Below are 11,384 nucleotides of genomic sequence, written 5' to 3'. Positions count from 1 at the left end.
TAGAATCTCTCTGTTGCCCCATGAACTCGGGAGGAGCAGTCTTTGTCTCCTGTGCCCTCGCTGCCCCACCAGACCAAAGAGATGTTCACCAGGGCCCTCCCTGTTTGTGGCCGTCCAGTGCCGAGCTGAGCAGTCAGCCAGTTGTGCTTGCACGTGAGCTGCCACAGGAAGACAAACAGCAGGTGGAGATTTGAATAGCAGGGCTTGGGCCAATTCTTTTTCTTTCAGAGTGCAAGAAAGACACAAAAGCACAAGGAAACATGACAGTGTTTCGGTGGATTCTCTTTGTCCTGTGGAGTTGAGTAGCTGTTCGTGTTTCTGTGCTACTGCTAATCCCTTCCATGAAAGAATCATTCCGGGAAGGAGCAACAACATCTGACACGCACCAAGTGTTGCCACCAGCTGCTCCAGGTGCTGCTACCAACAGCCCCTGTAGGACGGAGCACAGCCCCCAGTGCACACCAAAAGCCAGGGAATCTCAGGAAAATGGGAAAATGGACAAGACAAACGCAGATCTGAACCAATGTGGTTAATTAAACGTTCTCCGTTTATTCGAGATAAGATGGTAGTTTATATAAGCTTCTACATAGTTTACAGAAACAAAGGCACTCTGATTGCTAGGCTAACAATGTTTACCTTTTCCTTAAAGTGGCTTGAGCCTTACACTATAAACGTATACTAATTCACACCTAGACAGCCCAGTGGTCCCCGTCACACCTTAATACTATTTCTATCTGCTCCACAAGCTCTGAATTTCTAACTGCGTCAGAGGCTTGAAGGCCTCACAAGGCCCAAATCTGAGGCCTAGACTGGAGTAGCTCAAATCTCATAACTCATGTCCTCTTTCTCTGAAAAATGCTGCAACACACACCAGCTTTGGCTGCCCTCTGGCAGAGAAGCCCTTTTGGGGCACAGGTTTCTGGGGCAGCAGACGGGCACCGGTGCTGCCAGGGCTCGGGGGAACTCTGCTTCGGCGGGGACTGTGCCTCAGCGGCTGATGTCAGCGCTCCCCGGGCCCCAGGCTCAGAGCAGCATTCCTGCCCTGGCCCACACGTTCCTGGTCTGTGTCACACGGACGTGCTTAGGATGGCCACCATGTGGGACGTGTCCTGAGGAGGCCGTGCCAGCTTCTGTGCAGGGCCCCGTGCCCTTCCCGCCGCGGCTGCGTCGGCAGCCCTGGGGGCTCCTGCTGCTCTGAGCCCGCAGAGCAGGGCAGCGTTTGCTGATGGTCTGAGCCGTTCCTAAAGATCCTGTTGGGCTGTCTGACACACCTGGGGCAAGGCATTCCTTCCAACCTGGGCCACTCTGGGGGGCTGGGGGTGGCCCCAGGGCAGGTGGCAGTGCGTGCAAGGGCCCTTTGTGACACGGTGCAGCATGGTCACCGTGGAATGGAACGGGACAGGGTATCCAAGGGCCCTTTGAGACACGGTGCAGCATGGTCACCGTGGAATGGAACGGGACAGGGTATCCAAGGGCCCTTTGTGACACGGTGCAGCATGGTCACCATTGAATGGAACGGGACAGGGTATCCAAGGGCCGTTTGTGACATGCTGTGGCAAAGGTGTTGGCAGTGACAAGGCCACTCCACAGTGCTCTGTGCACGCGACGAGACAGGACGGACAGAGCGGTGCTGTAAGGAGCCTTGGCACAGCCACTCGTTCCTTGCTGACTTGGAGCTTTCCCGAGGTATTACTCCTGCAGGTGAGCTTGTGGCCAGACCAGAGCACTTGGTGACCCCTGGCCTTCCCAAGGCATCTCTTCTGCAGCTGCCCTCGAGGGCAGACCGTGGCATTTGCTTTGCACCATCCTTGACAGGAGTCTCCTGTCCTTGTGGCTGGAGTCCCCAAGACCAGAGTGCAGGACTCGCTGTCCTGTAGCCTTGCCAAGACTTCACTCTTGCAGGTGCCCTCAAGGCACGACTGCAGCACTTGCTGACTCGGACCTTTTCCTTTTCACCTTCTGCAAGTAGCCATGAATCCAGGCAGTGACGCAGAGCACAGACCTGCGAGCGTGCCCAAGCTGGCCTGGGGGAAGGAGGAGAAAGAAGGCCCTGGAGCTGCCCCAGCACAGCAGCCTGAAGAGGTGGAGCAGTTCCAGCCACTGCAGAAGGGTGAGTGGCAGAGCTGGGCCACAGGGCTGGTGCCTGCAGCTAGCTTGGCCCCATGCCATGCCATGCCATGCCATGCCATGCCATGCCATGCCATGCCATGCCATGCCATGCCATGCCATCCCATCCCATCCCATCCCATCCTATCCCATCCCATCCCATCCCATCCCATCCCATCCCATCCCATCCCATCCCATCCCATCCCATCCCATCCCATCCCATCCCATCCCATCCCATCCCCTGGGGCCATGCCCATGGACAGGATGGAATAGGGGCCGGGCAGACACCCCACAGCCGTGCTCCATGCCCTGGGGCGGCGCGGGGCTGTCCCTGCCTGGGCAGCGCAGGGCTGGGCTGTGTTCTCCGGCCTCTCCCGCAGCCCCTCAGCTCGGGCTGCGCTCGCTCTTTGCCAGGTGCAGCCGTGCAGCGCACACGAGAGCAGGAACGCACCCGTGGCCGCTTCCGCAGAACAGCGCAGGTACCTGCAGCCATCCCCACCTGGGCTGGGCCTGCTGGCACTGCTCAGCCCAGCACTGTGCTCGGAGCACTCCATGCAACATCCCGGGCTTCTTGCCCTTCTGCTACAGATGGTTTGCAAATTCATGAAGAGGATTCGGGAGGAAGAGAGCAGCGTCGTGGGCACTGTGGTCAGAGCGTACTCTCCCATCTTCAAAACCAAGACAAGTGCTGCCCTGCTGGATATGCTTGTGGAGGAGGGTCCTTCCAGCCCAAAGCAAGTGAGCAGCCTGTGGCCTGGCTTTTCTCCTCCCAGCAGTTGCGTGGCCTCCCAAGCCACGCCTGCTGCTCCCTGGAAGCCTTTGAGGCCATGGCAGTGTGGTGGCAAGGGAAGCACTTCTCTGGGGCAGCTGGGCACATTCCCTCCTCTGGCAGCTTTCCAAGTCTCCCCTGCCTTCTCCAGGTGTCTGCCATGGTGAGGTTCATCCTCGTGGCCAATGAGTTTCCTGAGTACAATCTGTACAGGCCCCTTCTGGATCTGACAGAGGCACAGCCCTGTGACGTGGTGATGGCTCTACTGCGTGTGGCCCCATTGCGTGACAGGTACGGGGCCCGCGTGTCCACAAGGCTCAGCAGCCCTTCACCCTGTACAGCCTGTCCCAGGTGTCTGACCAACAGAGAATTCCAGGGTCCTCTGGCTGCTCCCTTTGCCAGCCCTGGCCCCTGCCAGCCCCCCAGCGTGCTGCCATGCTTCCCCCCTGCCCCTCAGGGGCCAGTCCCCACAGGGCTGGGCTGCCTGCGTGCTGCCAGTGAGGGGCAGTGGGCAGAGGCAGGGCTGGCAGAGCAGCTCAGCTCCCCGCTGCCACCCAGGCCACGCTGCTGTGTCCCAGACCCCTCTGAGACAGAGCTCTGACCCCACAGAGCTGCTTTGGCCATGTGGAAGAGCATCATGTGCTCACCCAGGACTGCAGAGCCGGCCATGCTCGTACTCCTCGAGGTGCTGGGGAGCTGGCCAGAGCACAGCACGTGCACCTCCGATGGGGACCACACGGCTGTCCTTGCCCTGGCTGTGAGTTTCTGCCTTTGCTGGCCCCAAGGCCACCTCTCCAGCAGCTCTCCATCCTCCCTCCCCCATGGCGTTTCCCTGCCTCAGGCACTGGGCTGAAACCTGGCCTTGGGGCAGCTTCAGGGCCACCAGGCCCGGTGCTCCCCCTTCGGTGCTCCCCTGTGGCTCTCCAGGCCTCTCCCTCCCGTACTGGGCCCTGCCACACGGACACCTCGGCACTGAGCGCTGTCTCGGGCTGCTCTGTCCTTTGCAGGCAACCGTGGTGATGTGGAAGATCCTCCAGCTGCCCTGTGTGCCACATGTAGTCACCGTGTGTTTCCCCTGCCTCTTTGTGCATCTGCTCTTCCAAGTGCTCTTCAGCACTCTGGATATGCCAGAGGAGGTCGATACCTTCTGGAAGGGATGCCAGCAGCAACACGGCCTTGCCACCAGCCCCAGCATGTGCTCCATGCCAGTCCTCCTGTCCTTGCCACATCCCTGGGCAGGGGCCAGTGCCCCCAGCGTGACCTGGGCTTTGCTCTGCGCACAGCTTTGCAGAGCAGACCCTGAAGGCCCTGCTCTGCCGACTGCACTATGAGGATGTGGTGGTGGCCATGGAAGACAAGGGTGGCTGGGACACACTGCTCGGTGCTGACACCCACCACTGTGCTGTGGGCGTGCTGGCCAGGTGAGACCCCCTGCTCCCCAGCTGTCCCCGGCATGTGTGCCCTGTGCCCCAGGTGCCCCACGCAGTCCCCGTGGCCGTGGGCCAGAAGCCCTTGTCACCAAGGGACGGCCAAGGAGGCTGCAAAAGGCTGAGAGAGGAGCGTGCCCAAGGGCAGCAACCTCCCAGAGGGCTCAGCTGCCCCTTGCAGGGTGCTGGAGAAAGGCCAGACCTCTGTGAGTCAGTCCTGGGAGAGGTTTGCCCCCGCTGGCTCAGGATTTGGCTTCTATTTCCTCCTGTCAGAGAAATGCACCGCGCATCCGAAGCCGTGTGTTCCGCGATTGCATTCCAGCTGCTCGGGCTGCTCAGCAAAGACACGCCATGCCGGGATTTGGCCGCCCTGGCGTTCCTTGTGGAGGTGAGCCTGAAGGCCAGCGCTGCCTCGCTGAGCTGCCTCCCGGCTCTCTGCCCTCTCTTGGCCGCAGTGCCTGGGACGGAGCCCGCGCCCTGTGCTGCTGCCTGGGCCCGGCCCTGTGCGGTTCTGGGCTCCCGCCGGCCGCTCCCCCGTCACTGCCCTGTGCCTTTCAGGGCCTGGAGCGCCTGAACCTGAGTGAATGCCGTGACAGCGTCCTGGAGTTCTTGTCAAAGAACCTGCAGAGCGAGTGCAGGGGGAGGCGTCGCTTGGCACTCAGAGGCCTCGTGGTGCTCGGCACCACCAGTGCCTCGGTGAGAAGAGCGCAGGGGCTGAAGCCGTGCTGCCAGCGTGGGGCTGGGGAAGGCAGTCCCTGGGGCTCGGCTGGCCTTGGGGCACTGAGGCAGCTGCTGCCAGCTCTCCTGCCTCCTGCTGCAGCTGCCCGAGTGCTTTGGCACAGGCCTTTGGCCCCTGGGCCCTGTGGCAGCAGGATGGTGTTTCACACACTTGTGTTCCACAAGTAGATGGCCAGAAGGATGTGGAGCCTGCATGAAAGGCTCATGGAGCTCCTGCAGGAAAATGACAGCGTCATGCTCAGGATGACCACGGTTCTCCTCAGAGCTGTATTTCTCTGCAAAGAGGCCCCAATGACCAGCGCCCTCGCCCTGCAGCTGGCTGAGGCGCTCCTGCCACTCTTTGACAACGTAAGGCTCTGCGCCTCCAGCCACGGCCAGCGGGTGCTACCCGCACACTTTGTGCCCTGTGCACTTACAGGCTGTGCCCAGCTGGGCCTGAAGCAGCTGACGCTGAGGTCTTTCTTCCTTCCTTTCATACAGGAGGATAGCCAGGTGCAGTTGAGCTCCATGTTTATCTTCCGAGACATGCTGGATCGTTTTCCGGAAGAGGAAAAAAAGGCCCTGAAGGCACACGTGCGCCAGAGTCTGCTGCCACTCTCCTTCCACTGCCATGATGAGAACCAGCGAGTGGCAGAGGTGAGGACTCGGCAGCTGCTGCTGTTCCCCTGGCAGGGGCTGGGCTGCCCCTGCCCTGGCACCTCGCAGGCTGCAGCCTCCTGCAGGCCCTGGCACAGGGACGGGTCCTGCGCCCTGGGCTGTGGGGCCATCTCCGCGTCTCTGCTGCTCTCCAGGCTTCTCAGGAAACACTGCTTTGTGCGGCCGAGTTCCTGAAGCAGAGGGATCTCGAAAAGCTGCTGAAGAACCAGAAGCTGTGGAATTTCACCGAGTGCCTGGTAAGGAGGGCCGGGAAGCCGCAGCCCCAGCCTGGAGAAGCCCCCTGAGCGCGGTGCTCGGTGTGCGGGCTGGCAGCTGTGCCCCTGCCCGCTGCTGCAGCCCGAGGCCGCGCGGGCTCTGCTCCAGGCTCCTGCGGCCCGAGCCGGGTGCCCATGGAGCCCCGGCCCGGCGGGGCTGCGGGGCCAACCCTTCCCTCCTGCCGCTCTCTGCAGCTGGCAGAGGACAGCAGCAGCGTGGCCGAGCACCTGCGCCGGGCCCTGCCCTACCTGCAGAGCCCACAGGAGCCCCTGCGAGAGGCGGCCGTCAGGTTCATGGGTGAGCCACGAGCCGGGCCAGGAGGCCGTCTGGGCACAGGGCTGGCAGCGCCGCTGGCAGGGAGCTGTGCCGCCGGGCCTGACAGGCTCTGTGTTCCCAGGGACGGCCGGGCGGTACCTGAGGGGGAGGAAGGAAGAGCTCCAGCTCATCTCTGAGGGTGAGTGAGGGCAGTGGGCTGCCAGCGGGGGCTGGCGGGGAGCTGCGAGCCCTGCCCCGGCTGCGGAGGGCTCTGCTCCCTGTGCGGACCAGGGCCGGCGTGGGCAGAGCACACAGAGTTTTCAGGGCACCTGGGGGATTCCTGGCCAGCAGCTTCGGGCTGATCCAGCTGGTCCCTGCTCCCTTCTGTCCATGGCCAGAGCCGGATGGGATGGCCCTGGCACAGAGTCTCCTTTGGTCCCCTCAGATGCAGGAACTGACCATGGCTCTGTTCCTCTCTCTTTCAGCCCTTGAAGGCATGGCCAATGACATCAGTGTCCCTGTCGGAAGCCTGGCAGTTCAAACATTGTACGTCCTCCAGGAAGCAGAGAGAGCTCCATACTCCATCTTTGACAACCTGCATGATCGGCTCCGCAGGGCATGGAGGAGACGGCCTCGTCTGTCGTGGCTCGGCTGGCTGCGCTGCTGGAGCTCTGCAGAGAGCTGATCCCAGAGGCTCTGTCTGCTGGGGCCGCCCGAGCCAGCAGGAATGTTTCGTTTCTTTAAGATTGTTCTTTCTGTCTTTTTGTTTTACTTTAGCATATAAATATAGGATGTGTTGTAATAGACAGACTCCCAGGATCTTTCTTTTGCTGCCCAGGTTCTGCAGGGTCTAGGGGAAGAGGGACAAAAGGGATCCTGGGCTCAGCAAGCTGCCCAGGCATGCAGGGTTGCAGGGAAAATGGCCAGAAGCCCCTTGGCCTTTGGGGGTTCTGCCAAAGCCTTTGTGCTGCCCACAGAGCAGATGGGCAGGGGCTGGAGCTGTGGGGATCTCTGTGAGAGCGGTGCCTGGAGATGGCCACAAGCCCTGTCCCAGGCAGGAAGCGCCATCCGTGTCCTCCTGCCCGTGTGTTGCTGCCTGGATTGCTGAGGGCTCCCAGGTGCCTCTGGATGGGCTCCTCTGGAGCTCCTGTGGGGCTGCGGCGCTGCTGCCGGGCAGGTTGGCCGGGCTGGGGAGAGCCTGAGGGGACGGGGCCACGAAGGGATGAGGGGCTGCGGAAGCCCTGACAGGACAAGGCAGTGGGAAGGCACGGGGGTGACGTGTGAGGGAGTGGGTAACGTTGGCTCGGGGAGGAAAGTGGGTTGGAGCCAAAGAGACCACTCACCCCGATGTTCGTGTGGCAAACAGAGCACGTTTATTCTCAAGCCCTTCCTTCTAAAGGGCCTTTGAAAAACCCAGTCTGGATGATTTCACTGGTCTGATCTCTGTGCCCCTTCAGATTCTGGCCTGGGGAATGCCTGCAGCCTTGGGAGAGCTGTGTGGGGAAGCTGCAAGTCCTTGACTGCTGTCTTGTGTTGCTGAGAAGAGGAAGGACATCTTGGAACTGGGGATGCTCTATTTGAAGTCAAGCGGGCAACTTTGTGGTGGGGGAGCTGCGTGGGCCAAAAGGACACAGGGGTGCCGGTCAAGAGCAGCTGAAGGTGGGCCAGTGTGTGGCCAGGTGGCCAAGAAGGCCAAGGATGCCCTGGCCTGTGTCAGCAGCAGTGGGGCAGCAGGAGCAGGGCAGTGACCGTCCCCCTGGGCTGGGCAGCACTGCGGCCATGGCTGGGAGTGCTGTGTCTACTTGTGGGCCCCTCTGAAGCAGAAAGTCCTCGAGGGGCTGGAGCGTGTGCAGAGAAGGACACGGGAGCTGGGGAAGGCTGTGGAGCGCAAGGCCATGGAGGAGGTGCTGAGGGAGCTTTAGCCTGGACAACGGGAGGCTTGTGAGGGACCTTCAGATCCATGGATCCATACATGGCAGTGCTCACCACCAGGGCTGTTTCCCTGCCAGACATGCCCTCACTGCATCCAAGTGCTTTAGCCACCTGAGGAGGGGACACTTCCGACTTGTGGTTTGTTGGTTTGCTAGGAGGAGAAGCCCCGCTCATTTTCTCTCTTTCCAGCAAGCAAAGTGGCGTCTGCGCAACCTTTCCTGCCCTTTTCGTGCACTGCATGGGATTCTGATCCAGTTTGAGTTTTCCTTGTCTGCCGCAGCAATAACAAAGTCCGTGCTGGCTGTCTCTGACTTTTCCATTTCAGAGTTTTCAAGAGCTAAAAGCTGCATTGTGCAGAGGCACCGCTGCTTGCTGATAGCAGCCAGGGAGGACTATCAAATTCATAGAGTTCATCAAATAGAGTTCTCTTGAGTTAACCCACTTTAATCTGGTCAGAGTCACTTAGAATCCCATCGCTAACAAAGTTGCTGATTTCTCCTTGGAAGTGGTATTTGTGGATCCGAGGAGGAACGAGGTTATAAATGAGAGGTAACGGCCTGTCCCTCATGCTTCTTTCTTGCCGCAGATGGCAGAAGGAACAGCGGTCTCTGCCCCGGCTCCCTCTGCTCCTGGAGAAGAAGCCAAAGAGGGGCAAAATGAGCAAGACGATTTTTAAAACTTTAAGAAGGGATAATTAGAGACAAATCAATAACAGCGCTGGGTGCTTGGCAATGGCCAGAGGCACACTGGTTAGCCATAGCAACTCTTCTTATCTACTTTTTCCATTGTATTGTCCAAAAACATATTCATAAAGATTATAGACATTCAAACATTTCTTTGAACTCATTTACTTCTTCCAGGAACTCTTTTGGTTTGACCCCCAACCCGCCTTTCTAGAGTCCGTGCAGGAATCATGGATTGTTGTTTTGAGGGTTGTGTGTCACTTCCTCACAACAGCCCCCTGATCCCCGATTCAGCTGGGAGTTTGCGGGCCCCAAGTTGGGCAACTCCCTGGGGGCTCCCCTGGCAGGGGGACCCTCCTGGAGCAGTTCTGTGTCAGGAACCAGAGCTGCATTGGACTTTTTCAGTCTTCAGCTTCTGTTTCTTGTTATCAAAACTTCAGCACACTGTCTGCACCAGACTCTGCGTGCAGGAAAACAGCACAAAAATGGCCAACAATCTCTTGTTACAAGGCCTTGTAAGTCTAATGAAAAACTAAGCTACCCAATAAAGAAGTGACACCTAAATTAGTTTTCTTTCTAACCCAGTAACTGACCCCTAAAGACCCACAATGCAGATTATTCTACCCAATTACAGGATACCACATAAACCCAAAAAGAAAGAGAAGAAGAAGAAAGAAGAAGGGAACTCAAGACAACACCCTATGTCCTCCATCTTGAACCCATGTATAACATACTAAAAATTCTAAAACCTAAATTTCTCACCCATATGACATACTCCACTACTCTCTGCAATCTCTACAATCTATTTCACACTTTTGTGGTTTCTAGCTTACTTTGAAGCTTTGGAAGTTTTCTCCATGAATGAGGGTCAAAGTCAGTGCTCCCCTGGGGGTCAGGACACCCCAGAGCAGACAGAGAAATATTCCCGGTGCCCTGGGTTTCCACATCAGCAGGCGACAGTTACTGACAGTCGAAGGGTCAGCGGCAGGGTCCTCATCACACCCGTTCCTTAAACGTTATCTGGCCATGCAGACGGTCTTAGCTACTTCCACAAGTACTTTAAATCAACATTGGCTGTTTCACAAATATCTCTGAGTTATTATTGTCAGTTAGTTACAAAAAGAAAAGCATTAGTTATTATTTCACAACTACAGCTACTTCTGCAAAAGTTAACATTCTAATGCACAACACATGGCATCCACTTCAATATTTTGGAAAAGCCAAAATTATCATGTATGTTTTTCACACTGTGCACAAACTAAACTATCATCCATGAATGATGTTCTGAGGGTATGAGCTACACAGGGGCCAGGGCATTGACCACAAAAAGCTGACAAATTATACTACAGCAAACGCAGTTAAAAGTGATTACAAGCTGTACTGTATCTAAATCGTTGCGATTAAGAATAAGTTGCAGAAGCCAAGACATCACAGCAAAAGCCACAACTACATAGTCCTTTATAACAAACCCAGGGTAGGTGTTTCCCTTGCAGGGAGCACTGGGGCCTTCCCCGGGCCCCTTCTGCCCTCTGGCCGAGCCGGGGGCATTTTCCAGCACACGCAGTTTGTACCCAAGAGTCGGGTGCAGCCGAGAAGGCTCCGAGCGCCTCCTCCCAGGCTGACTCTGCAGATGCCCCGGCTGCTCTGGGCTCTGCCAGGGCTCTGCTGGGGCTCAGCTCTGGGCGAGGCTGGGCCCGCTCTCCCCTCACATTGCTCCGGGCAGCTGAGTCACAGAGGGAGGAGGAAGGGACACGCCAAGGGAGTTGTGGTTTAACAGAGTTTTTATTCAAAAAACTGCCATGCCAAACAGGCTGTCATAAGAACCGTAACAAACAGGGTGTCCTAACCAACATAACCAACTAGCACTGCCAACTACCATCACTAACTAGTTGTCCTCACTAACTACTGTAACTAACAGCTGTTTTCAAGTGCTTCATCTCCTCCGCTGCTCCCTCAGTTGCTTTGCTGCGGTGATCAGAGGGGTCAGGCTGGAGAGAAGCTTGGCTGATGATAAAAATGGGTGCTGCCCAAAGGATAAAAAAGAAAGAAATGAACCGTTACTTTCCAGAGCCAACTTCCTCACAGGCTCTGTTGCAACAGGACAAAGGGAAATGGTCAGAAACTCAGGAGAGGGAAGCAGGCTCAGGTTAGATCTAGGGCAGAATCTTTTTGCCAGGAGGGTGGGGAAACACTGACAGAAGGTGCCCAGAGATGTGGGAGGTGCCTCCTCCCTGGGAACATCCAAGCTCAGGTCAGTCAGGGATCTGAGCACCTGCCCTGCCTGAAGATGGCCCTGCTCCTTGTGGGGCACCAGTTGCAGATGCCCTCGAAAGGACCCTGCCAAGCCAAACCAGGCGAGGGTTCTGCTTGCTTTGCGTGTGGAACGCAGCGAGACTGGAGACTATCGGAGGGGCCCACCAGAAAACCCCTCCCTGGCGCTGCTGCTTCCCCTGCAGCCGCTCGGCATTCACCTGCAGCAGCTCCTGGGCAGAGCAGCGCCGCTCCTCGTCCGGCTCCAGGCTGCACTCGAGGCAGTCCCGCAGCAGAGCCGACAGGCGCGCG

General features: G+C 58.0%; 1 long non-coding RNA gene across 1 annotated transcript; it reads right to left on the bottom strand.

Annotated features, from left to right (window-relative positions):
- Positions 1–10,585: 10,585 nt before the first annotated feature.
- Positions 10,586–11,384, bottom strand: LOC140681425 (uncharacterized). Its single transcript, XR_012052602.1, has 2 exons — positions 11,294–11,384; positions 10,586–10,845 (listed from the first exon to the last, which is right to left on the bottom strand). It is a non-coding gene; the product is annotated as an uncharacterized lncRNA (long non-coding RNA).

The sequence above is a fragment of the Taeniopygia guttata genome, chromosome 35 (genome assembly GCF_048771995.1).
Source record: "Taeniopygia guttata chromosome 35, bTaeGut7.mat, whole genome shotgun sequence".
Lineage (NCBI taxonomy): Eukaryota > Metazoa > Chordata > Aves > Passeriformes > Estrildidae > Taeniopygia > Taeniopygia guttata.
Note: the sequence above shows the minus strand (reverse complement) of the source record. Positions and strands in the feature narration are given on the sequence as shown.